Raw genomic sequence first — 23,492 nt, 5'->3', positions numbered from 1 at the left:
GCCTACAACCGTTTTTGCGCTGGCCTATTATAAACTGGGAATCGAGATGCTGAGGAGAGAAAGATGGATTTGCAGGCACTGATACCTCCAAACAAGAGACGTGACCTTTTGTCATTTTGCTCTTCAGGCTTGCAGGTTTCCAGGCTAGTGCTGCAGGGCACGCCCCAGCCTTATCCTTCAGCTGTGTTCTATCATCTGCAACAGCCCAGCCATGTCGTTCTGCCCTTTTCCCATCCTGATTTCTCTGGAGGTGAGTTTAGTTTCTACTTCCTACTCGCCTCCTGGATGAAAAGTCTCATGTATGGTGTTTTGCCCTGTGCTTTCTGAAGTGTCACATCTCCACCTAGCTCTGCTCTGCCCTTTTCCTCTCATCTCTCCAACAGTCACTTCTGGGGTGGAATGTGCCATCTGTTTCTGAAACTGAGCAGAAGTTTGGGAAAGGGGGAGGGACAGCCGTGTCCAGGGCTTGCGTGTCAACAGACACGTTACAGCTGCTGCAGGGCAAACCAGGGTGAAACCACAAGCCAGAGGGCCCAGGGCAGGCAGCTGTGAGGCCCGCCCCTCGGCTTCTCTCTCATCTGTCTCACCCAGAGGTTTCCTGGCAGGAGTGGGAGAGGTTGGTATCGAGTCCTTGAGCCCTGACTCATTCCCTGACCTGGTTGGGTGTTACCCAGTTATCTCCTAAATCTCTCTCCAGGGCCCTCTGTTAGCAACACAACAGTATCATCCTAGACAGAAGACTTAGGAGGAAAGCAGACTACCTATTTATCTCATTCCCTTCTGAGGGTCCCAACAACAACCAGGAGGTTTACAGGTTACATTGCTTATAAAATGACCAAAATCATCCCATAGAGCTACACTAAGAGATTGGCTACTTTCCAGATTTCTCTACAGAAACAATCATGCTTAACTTTCTCAAAAAAAAGAATAAAATCATTATTTTATTTTACTTGGGCAGGGGAAGGGACTGAAACACTGAGCCAGGAAGTGACTGGTGATTATCACACAGTGAATCAGGGGCCTATCTAGGGACATAACTCAGGTTTCCTAACCCCACCCCAAATTCCATTCTTTCCCTCAGCTTAGTTACTTATGGACTACAGTAATGTCCTGGGCTTTCTGGACTTTACCAAAGTTCTTGTAATTGTCAAATTCCTGAGGGTTGGATAGGAAGCCAATTCTGTGATGCTTCTGGGCTTCACATGTATCTCTTTCACAGTTTGTCCTGTAGAAAACGTGAGATATATATTTGTTGCCTCCTGGACAGGTTGCCAAAAACACTTTAGATGTTATTCTTAGATTCAAAGAAGACCAATGTAGTATGTGATCCTAAGGTTAGATCTCAGAGACAGAATATTCCATTTTTAAATCATTTGTTGCTGTTCAAGATCCTCATATCTTTATGAGTCACTGTACCAGTAGATGCTGAAAATTATATATATTTTCTTACCCTCCCTTTATTCAGAGGTCCCCATCTGGGCTGGGTGTGGTGGCTCGCACCTGTAATCCCAGGGCTTTGGGAGACCAAGGCAGGTGGATTGCTTGAGGCCAGGAGTTCGAGACCGGCCTGGCCAACATGGTGAAACCCTGTCTTTACTAAAAATACAAAAATTAGCCAGGCATGGTGGCAAACGCCTGTAATTCCAGCTACTCAAGAAGCTGAAGCATGAGAATCACTTGAATTTGGGAGTTGGAGGTTGCAGTAAACCAAGATCGTGCCACTGCACTCTGTATAACAGAGACTCTGTCTCAAAAAAAAGGTCCCAGTCTCAGCCGGGCACGGTGGCTCACGCCTATGATCCCAGCACTTTGGGAGTCTGAGGCGGGCAGATCACCTGAGGTCGGGAGTTCGAGACCAGCCTGACCAACATGGTGAAACCCAGTCTCTACTAAAAGTTCAAAAATTAGCCGTGTTTGGTGGCCGGCACTTGTAGTCCCAGCTACATGGGAGGCTGAGGCAGGAGAACTGCTTGAACATGGGAGGCGGAGGTTGCAGTGAGCCGAGATCGCGCCACTGCACTCCAGCCTGGGCGACAGAGCAAGACTCCATCTCAAAAAAAAAAAAAAAAAAGGTCCCAGTCTCTCCTTAACTAGGGTCATGCTTCCTAAAGACATTAGCTGGTTTCCAAGAAAGCAGATTTTAGCTTTATCCGTTGGCAGAGAAAACAGAGTCATTGCACACAGGCCAGAACATTCTTTCTGCCAGAGCTCCCCATCTGGAAGAAAAGAGAAAGAGTTTCAGAGTTTCCATAAGGGCTGCCTAAAGGGGAGGAAGAGAGAGGGAGCCATAGGGAGGGAAGAAGAAAGTTACAGGGCTGCAATCCCAAGCCTAATAGTCTCGAAAGAAAATCAGATACTGCAGGCCTGAAAACCTGGGTCAGCATTGCCACACCTCTCCCCTCTACCTAACCCTTAGTCGGGATTTCTTTTGTTCTTCACTCTTTGATTTTTCACATGTACTTATCTATCCTACCTGTCTCACCTCAAAATTTTCTTTCCATTCTTTGTTCTTTATGTAGCTCCCCTCCAAATTTGTGCTCTCCCTATAGATGATTAATAGAGGTTTGAGGTTCCAAGACTAGGTCTTTTTTGGGGTTTTTTTGAGATGGACTTTCGCTCTATTGCCCAGGCTGGAGTGCAGTGGCGTGATCTCGGCTCACTGCAACCTCTGCCTCCTGGGTTCATGCAATTCTCCTGCCTCAGCCTCCCGAGTAGCTGGGATTACAGACGCATTACCACACCCAGCTAATTTTTGTATTTTTAATAGAGGTAACTGTATATTTTTAATAGAGGCGGGGTTTCAGCATGTTGGTCAGGCTGCTCTCAAACTCCTGACCTCAAGTGATCCACCCACCTTGGCCTCCCAAAGTGCTGGGATTACAGGTGTGAACCGCCGCACCCAGCCCCAAGACTACTTCTTAATACTTTTTGTTTTGTTTTGTTTTAGAGACAGAGTCTTGCTATATTGCCCAGGCTGGTCTTATATTCCTGGGGTTCAAAAGATCTTCCTACCTCAGCCTCCTGAGTAGCTAGAACTACAGGTACTCATCACCATGCCCAGCTCCCAGCTACCTAATTTTTTTTTGTTTTTTTTGAGACAGGGTCTTGCTCTGTTTCCCAGGCTGAAGTGCAGTGGCACAATCATAGCACACTGTCTCACTGCAGCCTTGACCTCGAGCTCAAGCAATTCTCCTGCCTCATCCTCCCAAGTAGCTGGAACCCCAGGCACATGCCACCATGCCCAGCTAATCTTTTATTTTTTGTAGAGGCAGGGTCTCACTAGGTTGTCCAGGCAGGCCCAACTACTTTTGAATACTTTTCAGAAAAATAGGATCATAGAGTTAGAAGGAACTTTCTCATAACCTGTGATTCTCAGAAGGAGTTTGGTGGGTCCAAGGAGTCCCTGAAATTGAATGTCAATTTTAGTACACGAATGCATCTTTCTGGCAAGAAGGCCCATAGCTTCCATTGGGTTCTCAAACGGTTCCATGATCATACCTTCCATTCAAATCCCTGCTGTGGACCATACAGTTCAGTGTTTTTCAGAATAAGGCTGGGAACCCAAGTTAATTTTGGAATCTAGGTCATGACTTACATTTAAAAAAATGAATAATATAGAATAGAAAATATCACTGTGCATCACACATAGTAAAGACATTAATTTTTTATTAACTAATATTTGATTCAAAATTCATATTTATAACTTTTTGATGTTACATATATATAAAATCAAAATATTGAACCTCATTCATTTAATGAATTTTTTATTGAGTATTTGCCATGCAGCAGATATTGCTGAAATCACTGGGGAATATAAGAATGAAAGAGAAATGTTTCTGGTCCACAAGCAGCTTATATTTGGTAGGAAAGAGAAAAATACACCAAAAATAACAAAAGAACCGTAACAGCCACTACAGAAGTAAGCACAAGGTACAAGGTGGTGCAGAGGAGAGCATGAAGGACCGTTTTGAGAATTCGGGTGGGGCCACACTGGAGTTGAGTCACACTTGAAATGAGCAGGAATTTGCAGGGAGACATAAAATTCTAGCCAAGGGGCTGGGCATGGTGGCTCGCGCCTGTAATCCCAGCACTTTGGGAGGCCGAGGTGGGCGGATCACGAGGTCAAGAGATCGAGACCACCCTGGCCAACATGTGAAACCCCATCTCTACTAAAAATAGAAAAATTAGCAGGGCATGGTGGTACGTGCCTGTAATCCTAGCTACTTGGGAGGCTGAGGCAGGAGAATTGCTTGAACCCGGGAGGCAGAGATTGCAGTGAGCAGAGATTGCGCCATTGCACTCCAGCCTGGGCAACAGGGCGAGACTCTGTCTCAAAAATAAATAAATAAATAAATAAAATAAAAATAAAAATTTGGGCAGGTGCGGTGGCTCACTCCTGTAATCCCAGCACTTTGGGAGGCCAAGGTGGGTGGATCACAGGGTCAAGAGATCGAGACCATCCTGGCCAACATGGTAAAACCTTGTCTCTACTAAAAATACAAAAATTAATGGGGCGTGGTGGCATGCACCTGTAGTCCCAGCTACTCATGAGGCTAAGGCAGGAGAATCTCTTGAACCTGGGAGGCAGAGGTTGCAGGGAGCGGAGATCGTGCCACTGCACTCCAGCCTAGTGACAGAGAGAGATTCCGTCTCAAAAAAAATATATATATATATATAAAAATAAATAAATAAATAAATAAATATTCTAGGCAAAGGGATTAACATGCGTGAAGACACAGCAGTGTAAAATAACTTGGGAACTTGGGATGGCCAGGGTGCCCTAAGTGGTCTGGTATGTTGTCCCTGTACTGTGGGGTCCAGTTGGCCAGGGTGCAAATGCAGGCTGGATCATGGGGAGTCTCCCACTGAATGCAGAATATTTTAAATATCCCCAACACACTGTCACCCAGCTCTGCCTGGGCTCTCTCAGACAAAGAACCTAGATCTTTGTAAAGTACTTAATTCCGTTCCTGAGCATCCGATTGTGACAAATTCCTTCCTATATAGATGTAACATTTGCTTCCCTCTTTCACCCGATGATTCTGGTTTGCCCTCTGCAGCGTTAAAAAATAAGTCTACATCCTCTTCTATTAGGTTGAACCAAATGAAATTGCTATTTTTATAGATCAAAACAGTTGAACATTGACAGTTTTATATTGTCAGCCTTATTATACCTGTTTGAGGACATTAGTCTTCACTTCCCCATCAATAATGTCTCCAAACTCCATCAAATTCTTTCTTACCTGGTAAAGTTATGAGATCTTTTTCGAATATGATCTCTCATTAGGCATATTCTAGTTCCTCAATATTTTTCTTTCCTTTTTTTTAATGGTTGATTTTTGTTTGTTTGTTTGTTTTGAGACGGGGAGTCTCACTCTGTCACCCAGGCTGTAGTGCACTGGTGCAATCTCGGCTCACTGCAACCTCCGCCTCCTGGGTTCAAGTGATTCTCCTGCCTCAGCCTCTCGAATAGCTGGGATTACAGGCGCCCACCACCAGACCCAGCCTGTGACAGAGGAGAAAGAATGGGGTGGGATCACAGGTGGAGGAGGGACATCAGTCAAACTCTCTCTGCAGAGGTGCAGCTTCCCCTTTCTGCTCTGTGGGTGGGTCCTCCCAGACAGGAAGGGAGCAGTTGGCTTAGTCGGTTTCGTTTTTCCTGGAACTCAGCATACTGTGAAATTTAGGAGGTGCCTGAGGCCAATTTAGGCAAGTTCTATTCAACAAACATTTGTTGAGTCCCAACAGTGGAGCAGACACTGTGCTGGATTGGAATAGAACATGTCACATGTTGTAAAAATAAAGATAAGCACTTCAATGGCCAGTTGCCTCCTAAGTGTGATAAGAGCCTGGATCGCTACAGACCTGAGTGTATTGTTTGGAATGAGGGATGGCAAGAGGAGAAAGGAAGAAGGGGAAGTAGGGATAAGGCACCTATTACTGGGGTTTTTGGTTTCAAGGAAACAATCCAGATTAGGGAAGGAAAGAATAACTGAGAAAGGATTGCTGGCAGAAGGGAGGCGCCTTCAAAAATACTGAGTTATTCAGCTGCAGGTGAGTCAAGTACCTTACCTGTTTATCTGGAATGCTTGAAGGAAGGAAGATATGAGGGCAAAGAGCAGTCAGGAAACGTTCCATTCCAAGATCCATATTGTGTGTGTGTGTGTGTGTGTGTGTGTGTGTGTGTGTGTGTGTGTGTGTGTAGGGTTGTGTGAAATGTGAATTCCTGCCTTTTCTTGGCAGCTCTTCTGGAAATTGTGATGACAGCTGGTGGTGGGAAAAATCACTGAAATACTGAAATTACTAGTGACCACAGTTTTTTTTCTGCTCCAGGTGACTGGCTATCACCTGAGCCATTCCAGATGGCGCCTACTGTGGATTTTTTTTTTGAAACAGGGTCTCGCTCTGTTGCCCAGGCTGGAGTGCAGTGGTGCAATCTCGGCTCACTGCAGCCTCCGCCTCCCAAGTTCAAGTGATTCTCCTGCCTCAGCTTCCCGAATAGCTGGGATTACAGGTGTGTGCCACCACGCCCAGCTAATTTTTGCATTTTTAGTAGAGACAGGGTTTCACCATGTTGGCCAGGCTTGTCTTGAACCCCTGACCTCAAGTGATCTGCTTGCCTCAGCCTCCAAAGTACTGGGATTACAGGCATGAACCACCGCACCTGGCCAGATTCATTTTTTTCCTCTTGCTCATTTAGTAAAGTGAGGGTATTACTGTTTTTCTGTGTTTTTGTGTGTGTGTTTTTTTGAAGTAGGAAGGGAGGAAGAGACAGGTTCATTTTCCAAGAGCAGTTAATGAGCATTCCACATTCTCTACATTAACCAGAAAGCTTATTGTGGATAAAAAGCCTGGACAAGAGACCCAGTCAGCAGAGAGATCCACTTTCTCATTTTAGATCTACTCCCACTTACTGTGAGTTTTAGAAGTGCACGACCTAGGCGGGGTGTGGTGGCTTACGCCTGTAATCCCAGCACTTTGGGAGGCTGAGGTGGGCGGATCACGAGGTCAGGAGTTTGAGACCAGCCTGGCCAACATGTGAAACCCTGTCTCTACTAAAAATACAAAAAATTAGCCGGTGTGGTGGCATGTGCCTGTAGTCCCAGCTACTCAGGAGACTGAGGCAGGAGAATCGCTTGAACCCAGGAGGCAGAGGTTGCAGTGAGTGGACATCCGCGCCATTGTACTGCAGCCTAGGTGACAGAGCAAGACTCCATTTCAAAAAAAAAAAAGGTGCACAACCTATCTGTATGTCCGGTTTCTCATTTTTGGTGGATGAATAATACATTCTTGTCTCTCAGTGACATTGTGAGAAAGGAAAATATTCAAAGTAATTAGGAAAGAGTACTCTGTAGAGATTTTATTGTTATTAATAATTTCCCAGGCTGTGTTGGAAAAGTAAAAAGGCCATGGATGATATGCCATTTTTACCTTTTTATTAGAAGCAGGGTCTTGCCACGTTGCCCAGGCTGGTCTCGAACTTGGGGGCAAAAGTAATCTGCCTGCCTTGGCCTCTGGAAGTACTGGGATTACAAGCATGAACCACCACACCAGGCCGGGAATTTCCTAAACTTTTCAAACTGTGGAGTGCAGCCCTCATTAGCCAAAGCTGATGGATCTGAGCATAATAATTTTTTTCCACAGAAAATTAGTAGAATAAAATAATTTAAGAGCTAGAAAGAACTTTGAAGATGATCTAATCCATTACCTAATTTTACAGATGAAGAAACTGAAACACCAAGGGGTTCTAGACAGATGAAGGATTTGGGTGGCACTGTTGGAAAGCCAGAAGATTCTGATAACCATCAAGGGAAAATAATGTCTTTTAATAGTTCTTAATATTTAAACAAAACAGGTGATGGAAACTCATCTGCTCTTGAATGGGCTAAGTTATGTACCACCTGTCAGGGAAGAGCTAAATGGAAACTCAAGCTTTATTTCTCTTTGTCTTGTTCCAGTTTATTCTTTGGGTTATATTACATCAGCCCTGGGGGTTCCAGAAAGAGATCATGGGAAGACCAAGTATTAGGAAAGAGTGCCTGTTCTGAGTCAAGGTAACCTGGCTTCTGTCACTGGCTCTGCCACTTACAAGCCACTGAGTGGCACACACTAGGTACTCAATTAGCCAGGATGGTCTCCATCTCCTGACCTCGTGATGCGCCCGCCTCGGCCTCCCAAAATGCTGGGATTACAGGCATAAGCCACCATGTCCAGCCAACCCCCAGCTAATTTTTATATTTTTAGTAGAGGCGGGGGTTTCACCATGTTGGCCAGGCTGGTCTCAAACTCCTGACCTCAGGTGATCTGCCCGCCTCTGCCTCCCAGAGTGCTGGGATTACAGGCATGAGCCACTGTGCCTGTTGGGATACTTCTGGATTAAAATCCTATGAATATTTATTCTTCACAGTGTTTTTTTTTCCCTCCCCATTAAAATGTTTAAGCTTTGATATTTGCAGGAGTGGCAGAATCAGGTTTGTAATATCTGCCTGCATCATTTTCAGGTGAGTGGAAATACTAAAAGTATATTAATATAGTAACAGTGGCAAAAGAAAGAAAGAAAAAAAATCACTGGTTTGACAGTGTGGTATATCAGCCCTTGGCTGCTACTTGACATAATCTTGCCAACATCACTCTCAAAGTAATTTCTCTTATTAAATATGGCATAATCACCACCATATTCTGAACGTGGATATTTAATATTGGAAAAACTATTTAAAGTATTTGATATATTTAAAGGGACAAGTTGATTTTTATGGAGCCAGTTGATATTAACCTATGCTGTTTTCCACTAAAGTGAATACCCTAGGGAATAAAAGGAGAAGAGAGTTAGATAACCCTTTTAGCGGTCTCATAGCCTAAAAAATTAAACATGACAGAATGTCATTCAACTCTCCAGAAAAAGATATTTGCCAGCACACAAGGCTATTTTAAAATCCCTATTTACCCCGGGTGTGACGGCTCATGTCTGTAATCCCAGCACTTTGGAAGGCCAAGGCGGGTGGATCACCTGAGGTTAGGAGTTCGAGACCAGCCTAGACAACATGGTGAAACCCCATCTCTACTAAAAATACAAAAACTAGTCAGGTATGGGCCTGGTGCGGTGGCTCACGCCTGTAATCCCAGCACTTTGGGAGGCCGAGCTGGGCACATCACGAGGTCAGGAGATCAAGACCATCCTGGCCAACATAGTGAAACCCCATCTCTACTAAAAATACAAAAAAAAAAAAAAAAAAAACCCACAAAATTAGCCGCAAGTGGTGGCCGGTACCTGTAGTCTCAACTACTCGGGAGGCTGAGGCGGGAGAATGGCGTGAACCCAGGAGGCAGAGCTTGCAGTGAGCTGAGATTGCGCCACTGCACTCCAGCCTGGGCGACAGAGTGAGACTCCATCTCAAAAAAAAAAAAAAAAAAAAAACTAGCCAGGTGGCACGTGCCTGTAATCCCAGCTACTCAGGAGGCTGAGGCAGGAGAATGGCCTGAACCTGGGAGGCGGAGCTTGCAGTGAGCCAAGATCGTGCCACTGTACTCCAGCCTGGGTGACAGAGCAAGACTCCGTCTCAAAAAAAAAAAAAAAAAAAAACCCTGAAAGCAGCAGGCTAGGCGAAGGTGGCTCACACCTATAATCTCAGCACTTTGGGAGGCTGAGGTGGGTGGATCACCTGAGGTCAGGAGTTCGCGACCAGCCTGGCCAACATGGTGAAACCCCCGTCTCTACTAAAAATACAAAAAAAAAAAAAAAATAGCTGGGCGTGGTGACGGGCGCCTGTACTCTCAGTTACTCAGGAGGCTGAGGCAGAAGAGTCACTTGAACCCAGGAGGTGGAGGTTGCAGTGAGACGAGATCATGCCATTGCAATCCAGCCTGGGAAACAAGAGCAAAACTCCATCTCAAAAAAAAAAAAAAAAAAAAAAAATCTGAAAGCATAGTACTGGTAGGGTTACTATATTTAGCAAATAAAAATACAGCATGCCCAATTGCATTTGAATTTCGGGCCAGGCTCAGTGGCTTACACTTGTAATTCCAGCACTTTGAGAGGCCGAGGTAGGCAGATCATTTGAGCCCAGAGTTTGAGACGAGTCTGGCCAACATGGCAAAGTCCCATCTCTAAAAAAAAGAAGATACAAAAATTAGCCGAAAGGCCGGGCGTGGTGGCTCACAGCTGTAATCCTAGCATTTTGGGAGGCTGAGGCAGGTGGATCACCTGAGGTCAGGAGTTCAAGACCAGGCTGGCCAACATAGTGAAACCCTGTCTCTACTAAAATACAAAAATTAATTGGGCATGATGATGGGTGCCTGTAATCCCAGCTACTCGGGAGGCTGAGATGGGAGAATCACTTGAATCTGGGAGAGGGTGGTTGCAATGAGCCGAGATTGCGCCATTGCACTCCAGCCTGGGTAGCTGAGTGAGACTCTGTCTCAAAAAAAAAAAAAAAAAAAAATTAGCCAAATGTTGTGGTGCATCCTTGTAGTACCAGCTATTTGGGAGGCTGAGGTGGAAGAATCACCTGAGTCCAGGAGGTCAAGGCTTCAGTGAGCTGTAATCATGCCACTGCACTCCAGTCTGGACCACAGAGTGAGGCCTTATCTCAAAAAAAAAAAAAAGAAAGAAAGAAAAAAAGAAAACTTGTAATCCCAGCACTTTGGGAAGCCGAGGCGGGCGGATCACGAGGTCAGGAGATCGAGACCATCCTGGCTAACATGGTGAAACCGTCTCCACTAAAAAATACAACAACAACAAAAAAACCCCCAAAAAAACCCCCAGCACTTTAGGAGGCCGAGGCGGGTGGATCACTGGAGGTCGGGAGTTCGAGACCAGCTTGACCAACATGGAGAAACCCTGTCTCTATTAAAAATACAAAATTAGCCGTGCGTGATGGCGCATGCCTGTAATCCCAGCTACTCGGGAGGCTGAGGCAGAAGAATCGCTTGAACCCGCGAGGCGGAGGCGGAGGTTGCGGTGAGCTGAGATCACGCCATTGCACTCCGGCCTGGGCAACAAGAGTGAAACTCTGTCTCAAAAAAAAGTAATAATAATTGAATTTCAGATAACCAATGAATAGTTGTTAGTATTTAGTAGCCTAACTTGTAACTATTGCTTTTTTTTTTTTTTTTTGAGACGGAGTCTCGCTCTGTTGCCCAGGCTGGAGTGCAGTGACGCGACCTGGGCCCACTGCAAGCTCTGTCTCCCGGGTTCATGCCATTCTCCTGCCTCAGCCTCCCGAGTAGCTGGGACTACAGGCGCTGGCCACCATGCTTGGCTAATTTTTAGTATTTTTAGTAGAGACGGGGTTTCACCGTGTTAGCCAGGATGGCCTCCATCTCCTTGACCTCGTGATCCACCCACCTCAGCCTCCCAGAGTGCTGGGATTACAGGCGTGAGCCACCGCGCCCGGCAAACTATTGCATATTTTTAGTCTAAGCATGTGTCTAAGCATGTCCCATGAAATATTTGAGACTATTTACACTAAAAAACTATTCATTTTATCTGAAATTCTAATTTAACTAGGTGTCCTGTTTTTTTATCTGGCCACCCTATTACTGGGGAAAGGTACTTGGTCTAACTCCTTCATTACTCTGTAGAACAAGGGGCTCCAACCTGGCTGATGAGAATGTGCCCTTAGGGTTTACTACGTGGAATTATAAAGTTATCATGATCATGGTAAAAGGAGAAGAACTGAGCCTTTCTTCTGCTCCATGGATTTCCATTCTGTCTCTCACACTATGAAAAGCATTTAAATATATTTCCAATTATTCAGAGTGGTAATGGATTAATTGTACTAAATAAAGAGAATATTTCATTTAGATCTCTAGGGTTAGGATTTGTTTGAGTAGGGGCTAAGAGCCTAGGATTAACCATATAGATTTATAAACCTAGAGAACTTGTTTCTCTTGCTAGATTTGCTCTTCCTAGAGAGGAATGAACAGACTTGATTTTGTAAAGCAGTTTGAGGACTTGAAAAATGCTGAATGAACATATTTTTTCCTGATGAAGTTATCACCCACAATGAAGTAACCTACAAAGGATGACCTCATTGTTTGGCTTTATAGGACTTGTCATACTATGTCAGATCTCCAGGGTGGAAGCCTGGCTAATGAAGGCTGGAGTACTAGTACTCCAGAGGTGGGTTGAAAACAGCAACTTTTCTCTGAGTCTGCTTTAAACACTCATGGAAAGAGCATTTTTTTTAGCATCAGCTGATGCTCTGCTGCACAAGATTCTATTACCCTCATTTGAGCTGCCTGGTTATTCTAGCAATCAGATCTTTCTGTCTCCTTCCTGTTACCTGGCCTTGACACTAACTATCATGTGCCCTTTTTGCCTTGACTCCCAGGCATGCAGTTCTTCTTTCATTTTCTTTAACCCAAAATGCTAGAATATTGGAATTTCTAGGACATTTATTTACATGGCTTCTGATGACAGTGGAGAATATTTGCCATCAGGACTGTCCTGGAAAATCTAGGGTATGTGTGGTCCTCCTTGTCAACACTTGTCAACACATTTCAACACTTGTCCTCTGACAGTTATCTAGGACTGCTAGGATATTCAGAAAGAAGAGAGGCCTGGGAGTCAGAAATTCTTCTCATCATGGCTTTCAGTCATTGCTTTGCAGTTAACTCTGGGAAAATGACTGCATCTATCTTTGTCCTATGTCAGTTTTTGACCCCTTGTATTTGAAGCCCCCTAAAACAATTATAAAGAACAAAACAATAGGAAGTAATTTTCAACTTACTTTGGCTATCCTTAAAATGTAAGTTATGAATCCTAGCGTTAGTAACATAGCATACTGGACTTCTTTACCATGAAGGGGAGGAAAAATTAGGGAAAACAAGGGCCTTAAAAATTTTACCATTTTAGGGCAGACACAGTGGCTTACATCTATAATCCCAGTACTTTGGGGAGGCGGGAGGATCGCTTGAGCCCAGGAGTTTGAGACCAGCCTGGGCAATATGGTGAAATCCCATCTCTACCAAAAAACTCCACACAAACTAGACGGAGCTAGTGGTGCATGCCTGTAGTCCCAGCTACCTGGGAGGCTGAGGTAAAGGATCATTGAGCCTGGGAGGCAGATGTTGCAGTGAGCTAAGATCACATCACCACACTCCAGCCTGGGTGACAGAATGGGACCCTGGTATTAGCTCTAAGAACTGCAACTTGTACATTTCAAGTTCCAGTTTCCAATTTCTGGAAAAAAAATAAAAGGAGGTAGGGCTTATAAACTAAAGAAAACGATTTACCTTGTCAGACACCAATAATGGCACTTTTTCTGTAAAATAGTGACGCCTTTTTCTCTTTTTCCACTTCCTCCACTCTTTTGATTCTGTCACCCTCTCCTGCATCTACTGATATCCTCTTACATTGAGATAAGACAGTAATGAATCACTTTAGCAAAAGTACATAGAGCTAAACAAAGATGACATCGTTTGTCATCTCTTGGCACTGAGACACATCGGGATAGGGCACAACAAGAGTTCAGGGTTTCCTGATGTAGAGTTGCTAAAACCATGGCCTCCACTTAACAGCTAATGTAGGTTTGGGGCAACAGGAATATAAATCTCTCTCGAATGGTTTAAATTGTGCCTTTTTGCCTAAAGAGTTTTGTCTTGGCCGGGCACAGTGGCTCACGCCTGTAATCTCAGCACTTTGGGAGGCCGAGGGGGCGCGGATCACCTGAGGATGGGAGTTCGAGACCAGTCTGACCAACATGGAGAAACCTCGTCTCTACTAAAAATACAAAATTAGCCAGGTGTGGTGACGCATGCCTGTAATCTCAGCTACTTGGGAGGCTGAGGCAGGAGAATCGCTTGAACCCAGGAGGCAGAGGTTGCAGTGAGCCGAGATTGCACCATTGCACTCTAGCCTGGGCAACAAGAGTGAAGCTCTGAGTTTTGTCTTTTTCTTTTGTGACCTGCCCTAATTCCTGATGTCAGGTCCCTACTGTATTTGTGCTATGCCTCATTCTTAGTGACTTTATATTTTATACAGTGTGATTGCACTTTGAACTAAAATAGACCATATCCAGAAACCTGCCGGTGCAGGATTCCCAGGGCTAAAGAGTATGAGCAGTTTGAATTGCTTTTTGTCTTTTTGCCTTTTTCTTGAATCAATTTACCAAAATAGAGATGTTACCATCAGATTTTTTTTTAAAGGCACTAGATCCCAAAGGCTAGTCTCCATGCCAAGACAATTTTTCTAAAGCATGTATATCTGAAAATGAAAGGATCTTAGATGCTTACCTTATGGTTTCTCTTTAGCTCTAGCATTATTTGTTTACTGGGGACACTATGACTTTTGGTTCAGTCCTATGAATAAGCAGGTCACAAGCCAATTTTTAGCTCCCCTTACACTTTTTAAGTATTTATTAATCTTGACTCCTATGCAAACTGTAGGGAGACTGGCAGCAGAAGATTCTTATCCTTAGTTATTTATGTGGCTAAGACTCCAAGGCAAATTGCTCTCATAAAATCACACCCCATGAGATGTGATTCTGCCAGATTAGCAGGCCTTAATATCTTGGGTCTCTTCTCTTCACCCCACCCTTAACCTGGGTTAAGCTTATTCTCTTTGCTAGGCCTTGGATAACACATTGGGTGAGGACTATTCTGATGTCAATTTTTCTTGTCAAGGATTTAAGAAGCAAACAGAAATAGAGCCAAGGGTGGAGAAACTGAGGCCCCCTGACTTGCCAAGCTGCGACTTCTAATCCTCTTGGCTACCACACTGGTCTGGTTTAACCAGAGCTCACACTGATTTTTTGGATTTGACGTCAAGGCAAACATCATTGCAAACTCAATTCCAGCATGCCAGCTCCAGAGCACTGTAACCTTTAAAAACTTGGGATTTCGCCGGGCGCGGTGGCTCACGCTTGTAATCCCAGCACTTCGGGAGGCCGAGGCGGGTGGATCACCTGAGGTCAGGAGTTTGAGATCAGCCTGGACAACATGGTGAAACCCCATCTCTACTAATAATAAAAAAAAGCTGGGCGTGGTGGCATGCGCCTGTAGTCCCAGCATCTCAGGAGGCTGTGGCAGGAGAATTGCTGGAACCCAGGAGGTGGAGGTTGCAGTGAGCCAAGATCGCACCACTGCGACAGAGAGAGACTCTGTCTCAAAAAAAGAAAAAAAAAAGAGTTGGGATTTCAGGAGAAATGTTATAGTAGCATTCCAGAGGCCCACGCATCAGACATAGACATATGCACTCTTTGCAGCAGAAGGTATTGGCTTCACCCTATCATATAAGTTGGCTCCCTAACTTATACTCTGCAAAGCCCTAGTGGCTAACCCTTTACAACAGGACACAGCCAAACAGGTCATCTCAGTTTGAAGATCATCAACAAAGGGGTTAGATTTGCTCTTGTAGTTGTCACTCCCTTGGGATTGGTAAACAGACCGGCAGAAGTAGTTGTGAAAAGGGAAGCAGAAGTACTGAAAAAAAAAAAAAAAAGAGGAGGGCTAGAAAGGAAGTGAGAAAGGTGGAAATGTATGACTTTTTCAACTTCCTGATGGAAAGATACCAAGAGAAATAAAACTCTTTCTGACCAGATAGGACCTTCCTTTGGCCACATTTTTATGTGCATAATGTCATATTGCTATCCCCAAATAAATAAAACTATGTATCTATCCATCAATCTATCCAATCTATAGCTCACATATTATTATGACAAATTAAGTTATCCATCAGTATAGCAAACATTTTAAAGCATGTGAAATTAATCTACTTTCCTTTCATGAAGAACACAGGATGGGTAGGCAGCATTCCATCTACTCACATTTCCAACTGTCATTTCAACAGCCATTTTAAGTTACAGAAGAGTCAAGGCTGGGACCTCATGGCATCACTTTCCATGGATTGCTCTCCGAGTTTTTGTGTTCCTGGCCTTTGGAACCCCTTCATCATATTCTGCAGGTAAGACACATATTAGTGGAATTCGAGTTATAATTTGTATGCTTGAAATTGACATTGAAGGCAATAATTTGTAAGTCAGAGAGGCTAAATAGTAACTGTAATGCTTTGTTTTGATCTAACTTGGTGGTTTTGTAATGGTTCTCTCAAACACTCCACATCTTTCTCTTTCTATGTTCCACAGCTGGGGTTTCTCTCCTTCCTGCCTGAATATTTTGCCTCCCTAATCCAATTCCTTTACATTATCTTTGCTCTGAAATACTTCTTTTGATGACTTACATTTGCTCTCTATAATTTTACTTCAACTTTTTACTAGTCCTGCTACAAAGACCATTCTCACATTAAGAAAATAATAGGCTTTTTTTTGTTTTTTTTGAGACGGGGTCTCGTTTCCTCACCCAGGCTGGAGTGCAATGGCGTGATCTTGACTCACTGCAAACTCCACCTCCTGGGTTCAAGCAATTCTCCTGCCTCAGCCTCCCAAGTTGCTGTGATTACAGGCGCCCGCCACCATGCCCGGCTAATTTTTTTGCATTTCTAGTAGAAACGGGGTTTCACCGTGTTCGCCAGGCTAGTCTCGAACTCCTGACCTCAAGTGATCTGCCTGCCTCGGCCTCCCAAAGTGCTGGGATTACAAGCGTGAACCACCATGCCTGGCCCAATAATAGGCTTTTTAAGAAATTCTCAAACCACTGGAGAAATCATACTTTTCTTTGAGATAAGCAAGCATTATGCCCATATCTGCTTTACAGATGGGGAAACTGAGGCAGAGAATTGATAGGACTTGTTTTAGGTCATAAAGTCAGTGATGATATTGAAACTATTTCTTTTTGTGTCCTCATAGTCATCAGGCTAGTACTTGAAAACTGAAAACAATAGTGGCTCTGGCTAGAATGACTGTTTTTTTTCCTTTGTTTTCTTCCTTAAACTTTTTTTTTTTTTTTTTTTTTTAAGAGACAGGATTTCGGCCGGGTGCAGTGGCTCACGCCTGTAATACCTGCACTTTGGGAGGCCGAGGTGGGTGGATCACCTGAGGTTAGGAGCTCGAGACCAGCCTGGCCAACATGGTGAAACCCCCCTCTACTAAAAATACAAAAAATTAGCTGGGCGTGGTGGCAGGCACCTGTAATCCCAGCTACTTGGGAGGCTGAGGCAGGAAAATCGCTTGAAGCCCTGGGAGGCGGAGGTTGCAGTGAGCTGAGATTGTGCCACTGCACTCCAGCCTGGGCAACAAGAGCAAAACTTCGTCTCAAAAAAAAAACAAACCAAACCAAAACAAACAGAGACAGGATTTCACTCTGTTGCCCAGGCTGGACTGCAGTGATGCAGTCATAGCTTACTGCAGCCTCAAACTCCTGGGTTCAAGGAATCCTCCCACTTTAGCCTTCCAAGTAGCTAGGACTACAGGCATAGGCCACCACACCCAGCTAATTAGAAACATTTTTTTTTTTTTTTTTTTGAGACGGAGTCTTGCTCTGTCGTGCAGGCTGGAGTGCAGTGGCGCGATCTCGGCTCACTGCAAGCTCCGCCTCCCGGGTTCACACCATTCTCCTGCCTCAGCCTCCCGAATAGCTGGGACTACAGGCACCCGCCACCACGCCCGGTTAATTTTTTTTTTTTTTTGTATTTGTAGTAGAGATGGGGTTTCACTGTGTTGGCCAGGATGGTCTCGATCTCCTGACCTCGTGCTCCGCCTGCCTCGGCCTCCCAAAGTGCTGGGATTACAGGCGTGAGCCACCGCACCCGGCCAATTTTTTTTTTTTTTTTGGTAGAGATGGGAGTCTCACTATGATGCACAGAGTGGTCTTGAACTCCTGGCCTCAAGTCATCCTCCTGCCTCAATCTCCCAAATCTTTGTTAACTTTTTATTGATATATATGGACTTCCATAGGTTTTTTCATTTGCAGATTTTCAAAGGTGTGGTAAACAGAGAAGCCTAGAAGCCTGTTAAAAGTAGGGCTAAAGATCTTGGGACATTACTGACTTTCCCATTCCTTCTGAAGCACCATGGAGGGAAATGAATTTCCAAGGGCCCTTGTGTTCTAATTTCTGTTATTTCAGAGAAGCCTGTATGGAGCATATGTTAGGTGGTCATCTAGTCATATTTAAGGGAACCGTGTGTTACCTTCCATTCCTCTAGCCCAAGTTCTAAGTGTGGGTTTATTCTTGACTTGCTGCATTAGAATCTCTTGGATCATGGGACCAAGGATGGGGCCAAGTAAGGTTCTCTTCTTTCTCCTCAGCAGGATCAAAAATTACTGCTGCCATGAAGTCTGTGGCCCTAGTGTTTTGTTTTTGTTTTTGTTTTTGTTTGAGATGGACTTTCACTCTTGTTGCCCAGGCTGGAATGCAATGGCGTGATCTTGGCTCACTGCAACCTCTGCCTCCTGGGTTCAAGCGATTCTCCTGCCTCAGCCTCCCGAGTAGCTGGGATTTCAGGCATGCAACACCATGTCCGGCTAATTTTGTATTTTTAGTAGAGATGGGGGTTTCTCCATGTTGGTCAGGCTGGTCTTGAACTCCCAACCTCAGGTGATCCGCTCACCTTGGCCTCCCATAGTGGCTGGGATTATAGGCGTGAGGCATGGTGCCTAGCCTAGTGTTTTGTTTTTAATCTTTTCTGTGATTTTATAAAAGAAAGTTGCCTCCAGTCTTAGGTTCGCGTAGTTTCTCTATGGGGCACACATCTTGTACATACAGGAAAGGCTACAGACTGGGTAAAATATTGTCTCTTGGTTAATTGGTTAGTCAGCTCAATAATAATTGAGATGTACTTTGTGCAGGGTCCGGTACTGAGAGTAATAAAGGAATTAGGAAACAAGCTCTTACTAGTAGTACATGTTGCAAAGATACACATATAAAATAAATTTAAACGCAATTATAGGCTGGGCGCGGTGGCTCACGCCTGTAATCCTAGCACTTTGGGAGGCCGAGGCGGGCAGATCACCTGAGGTCGGGAGTTCGAGATCAGCCTGACCAACATGGAGAAACCCCCATCTCTACTAAAAATACAAAAAATTAGCCGGATGTGGTGGCGCATGCCTGTAATTGCAGCTACTCAGGAGGCTGAGGCAGGAGAATCGCTTGAACCCAGGAGGCGGAGGTTGTGGTGAGCCGAGATTGTGCCATTGCACTCCAGCCTGGGCAGCAAAAGCAAAACTCCATCTCAAAAAAAAACCAGAATAAAACAAAAATAACAACACAATTACAGAGTAACAGACAGAACAAGTACAAATAAATCAGCAAAAGCCAGTACTTGTGAACTGATGGGAAAAGAGAGTTGGGTGGAGTTAGTCAATGAGGACTTTCTGGAAAAGGTGAGCGTTGAAGGAAGGGAGGGGCCCCAGTTTGCCGAAAAAGATGAGGAGGTCATTCCAGCAATAATGCATGAGCAATGGTAGAGAAGAGAAGAATGAGCAAGCTGTAAGGGCCAAGCATTAAACTGGTTAGCTTGTTAAGACTGGAGAATATATGTTAAAGGATAAGAAAAAACAAGTCTGGGAAAATGATAAGGACAGTTCATGGAGAGTCTTAAATGGTTATGAATGAAATTTGCTTTAACAGACATAATGAAAACAACATTTTGAGAAGCGGAGAAACAGACGAACTATAATAAAATAAAACTGGAGAGTTAGGGCCCGGCGCGGTGGCTCACGCCTGTAATCCCAGCACTCTGGGAGGCCGAGGCGGGCGGATCACGATGTCAGGAGATCGAGACCATCCTGGCTAACATGGTGAAACCCTGTCTCTACTAAAAATACAAAAAATTAGCTGGGCCTGATGGCGGGTGCCTGTAGTCCCCAGCTACGCAGGAGGCTGAGGAAGGAGAATGGCTTGAACCTGGGAGGCGGAGCTTGCACTGAGCTGAGATCGCGCTACTGCACTCCAGCCTGGGCAGCAGAGCGAGACTGTCTCAAAAACAAAACAAAACAAAACAAAACTGGAGAGTTAGAACAACAGGGAATCTGCTGCAAGATTCTCAGGAGAGAAAAAAAATGCCTAGGTCCTAATTGTGGCTCTGCCAATTATTAGTGTATGACCTTAGGCAAGTCCTTGAATTTCTGTGTGCCTGTTTCCTCAAATGTGAAATGGGGATAATGGTGTCCCCCTCACAGAGTTGTTGAGAATAATTAAATGAATTAATATATGAAAAGTGTTGGGAGCTCCTGTTTCCGCTGCTATACTGCCTGCCCGGGGTACCAACATGGCCCAGAAGCGTCCCGCCTGCACCCTGATGCCTGAGTGTGTCCAGCAGCTGCTGGTTTGCTCCCAGGAGGCCAAGAAGTCAGCCTACTGCCCCTACAGTCACTTTCCCGTGGGGGCTGCCCTGCTCACCCAGGAGGGGAGAATCTTCAAAGGAAGTGAGGAGCGTCTCCGAGCGTCTCTGCCTGGCCGCCCATCGTCTGGGACGTGAGGAGCCCCTCTGCCCGGCCGCCCCACCTGGGAAGTGAGGAGGCCTCTGCCTGACCGCCATCCCGTATAGGAAGTGAGGAGCGTCTCTGCCTGGCCGCCCATCGTCTGGGATGTGAGGAGCGCCTCTGCCCGGCCACCCATAGTCTGGGATGTGAGGATCACCTCTGCCCAGCCGCCCCCCGTCTGGGAAGTGAGGAGCGCCTCTGCCCGGCCGCCACCCCGTCTGGGAGGAAGTGAGGAGCGCCTCTGCCTGGCCGCCCCGTCTGGGAGGTGAGGAGCGCCTCTGCCCGGCCGCCCCGTCTGGGAAGTGAGGAGCGCCTCTGCCCGGCCGCCACCCCGTCTGGGAGGAAGTGAGGAGCACCTCTGCCCGGCCGCCCCGTCTGGGAGGAAGTGAGGAGCACCTCTACCCGGCCGCCCCGTCTGGGAAGTGAGGAGCGCCTCTGCCCGGCCGCCCCTTCTGGGAAGTGAGGAGCGCCTCTGCCCGGCCGCCCCGTCTGGGAGGTGAGGAGCGCCTCTGCCCGGCCGCCACCCCGTCTGGGAGAAAGTGAGGAGCGCCTCTGCCCGGCCGCCCCGTCTGGGAGGTGAGGAGCGTCTCTGCCCGGCCGCCCCGTCTGGGAGGTGAGGAGCGCCTCTGCCCGGCCGCCCCCATCTGGGAGGTGAGGAGCGCCTCTGCCCGGCTGCCCCATCTGGGAAGTGATGAGCGCCTCTGCCTGGCCGCCCCGTCTGGGAGGAGAGGTTCTTCTGCCTTGGGATGCTGTTGCTCTATGGCCTTGCCCCCAGCCCCGTGCTCTCTGAAACATGTGCTGTGTCAACTCAGGGTTGAATGGATTAAGGGCGGTGCAAGATGTGCTTTGTTAAACACATGCTTGAAGGCAGCGTGCTCCATTAAGAGTCATCACCACTCCCTAATCTCAAGTACCCAGGGACACAAACACTCAAGGCCGCAGGGACCTCTGCCTAGGAAAACCAGAGACCTTTATTCATGTGTTTATCTGCTGACCTTCTCTCCACTATTATCCTATGACCCTGCCATATCCGCCTCTCCGAGAAACACCCAAGAATGATCAATGAATACTTAAAAAAAAATTAAAAATAAAGAAAGAAAAGTGTGGGCCGGGCATAGTGGCTCACACTTGTAATCCCAGCACTTTGGGAGGCTGAGGTGGGCGGATCACTTGAGGACAGGAGTTCGAGACCAGCCTGGCCAACATGGTGAAATCCCATCTCTACTAAAAATACAAAAAAATTAACCGGGTATGGTGGTGGGCACCTGTAATCCCAGCTACTTGGGTGGCTGAGGCAGGAGAATTGCTTGAACCCAGGAGGTGGAGGTTGAAGTGAGCCGAGCTCACACCATTGCAATCCAGCCTGGGCAACAAGAGCGAAACTCCATCTCAAAAAAAAATCAAAACAAAAGAAAAAAAAACAAAGTGTTTAGTAAGCACTCGATAAATATTCAATTACAGTTAATTAAATTATTATTATATGGGCTGGGCGCGGTGGTTCATGCCTGTAATCCCAGCCTTTAGGGAGGCCTAGGCAGGTGGATCACCTGAGGTCAGGAGTTTGAGACCAGCCTGGCCAACATGGTGAAAACCAGTCTCTACTAAAAATACAAAAATTAAAAAAAGAAAAAGAAATAAAAAGAAAAAAAGAAAAAATAAACAAGAAAAACAAAACAAAACAAACAAATAAAACTAAAAATACAAAAATTAGCCGGGCATGGTGGCAGGCACCTGTAATCCCAGCTTCTCAGGAGGCTGGGGCAGGAGAGTCGCTTGAACCCGGGGGGCAGAGGTTGCATGAGCCAATATCATGCCATTGCAATCCAGCCTGGGCAACAAGAGTGAAACTCCATCTCAAAAAAAAAAAGTGTTTAGTAAGCACTCGATAAACATTCAATTACAGTTAATTAAATTATTATTATATGGGCTGGGCACGGTGGTTCATGTCGGTAATCCCAGCCGTTTGAGAGGCCTAGGTGGGCAGATCACCTGAGGTCAGGAGTTTGAGACCAGCCTGGCTAACATGGTGAAACTCCATCTGTACTAAAAATACAAAAATTAGTTGGGCATGGTGGTGGGCGCCTGTAATCCCAGCTACTGAGGAGGCTGGGGCAGGAGAATTGCTTGAACCCATGAGGTGGAGGTTGCAGTGAGCTGAGATCACACCACTGCACTCCAGCCTGGGTGACAGAGGAGACTCCAGCTCAAAAAAAAAAAATTATTATATGTTATTTAAATTATTATTTCTCTGACCAGTAAGTGGTCATAGAACTACATATATATAAGAAAAGGCCCCATCTCACACCTTAGTTTGAAAGGATTGCAGCTTTTCAATCTGCCTTTCTGAAAATTATGTAGGATTCAGAGGCTAAGAGGCCAGGCCCAGAGTCCAAAGCTGTGCTGCCCAGTACAAGAGCCACTAACCACATGTGACTACTGATCACGTGAAATGTGGATAGTCAGAATTTAGGTGTGCTATAAATGTAAAATACACGCTGGATTTCAAAGTTGGTGCGAACAAAATAAGTAAAATATCTCATTAATTTTTTTTTTTTTTTGAGACGGAGTTTCGCTCTTTTTGCCCAGGCTGGAGTGCAGTGCTGTGATCTCAGCTAACTGCAACCTCCGCCTTCTGGGTTCAAGTGATTCTTCTGCCTCAGCCTCCAGAGTAGCTGGCTAGGATTACAGGCATGCGCCACCATGCCTGGCTAATTTTTGTATTTTTAGTAGAGACGGGATTTCACCATGTTGGTCAGGCTGGTCTTGAACTCCTGACCTCAGGTGATTCACCTGCCTTGGCCTCCCAAAGTGCTGGAATTAGAGGCGTGAGCCACGGTGCCCGGCCTCATTAATATTTTTTATATTGATTACATGTTGAAATGATAATATTTTGGATATGTTGGGTTAAATAAGATGTGTTTTCATTTGTTTCCTTTTTACTTTTTTGTGATGTGGCTACTATAAGATTTAATACTACCTAGTGGTTCACAGTATGTTTCTGCTGGACAGTACTGGTCCATTACAACATACTACATTCAGTTTTGGAAATTACAGGGTTCTATCTGAGAAATTTCTATAAAGAAATATGAAGATTATGGATAAATCTCCTTGCCTTTGACGCTTTAAAGAACATTTTTAAAATTGTTATTTCATTTTTATTTTTTTAGAGACAG

At 45.4% G+C, this 23,492-nt stretch overlaps 1 long non-coding RNA gene across 1 annotated transcript; it reads right to left on the bottom strand.

Annotated features, from left to right (window-relative positions):
- Window positions 1-2,121: 2,121 nt before the first annotated feature.
- LOC134738781 (uncharacterized) lies at window positions 2,122-20,294 on the bottom strand. Its single transcript, XR_010124800.1, has 3 exons — window positions 20,237-20,294; window positions 15,768-15,898; window positions 2,122-2,216 (listed from the first exon to the last, which is right to left on the bottom strand). It is a non-coding gene; the product is annotated as an uncharacterized LOC134738781 (long non-coding RNA).
- Window positions 20,295-23,492: the final 3,198 nt, after the last annotated feature.

The sequence above is a fragment of the Pongo pygmaeus genome, chromosome 19 (assembly GCF_028885625.2).
Source record: "Pongo pygmaeus isolate AG05252 chromosome 19, NHGRI_mPonPyg2-v2.0_pri, whole genome shotgun sequence".
Classification (NCBI taxonomy): Eukaryota; Metazoa; Chordata; class Mammalia; order Primates; family Hominidae; genus Pongo; species Pongo pygmaeus.
Note: the sequence above shows the minus strand (reverse complement) of the source record. Positions and strands in the feature narration are given on the sequence as shown.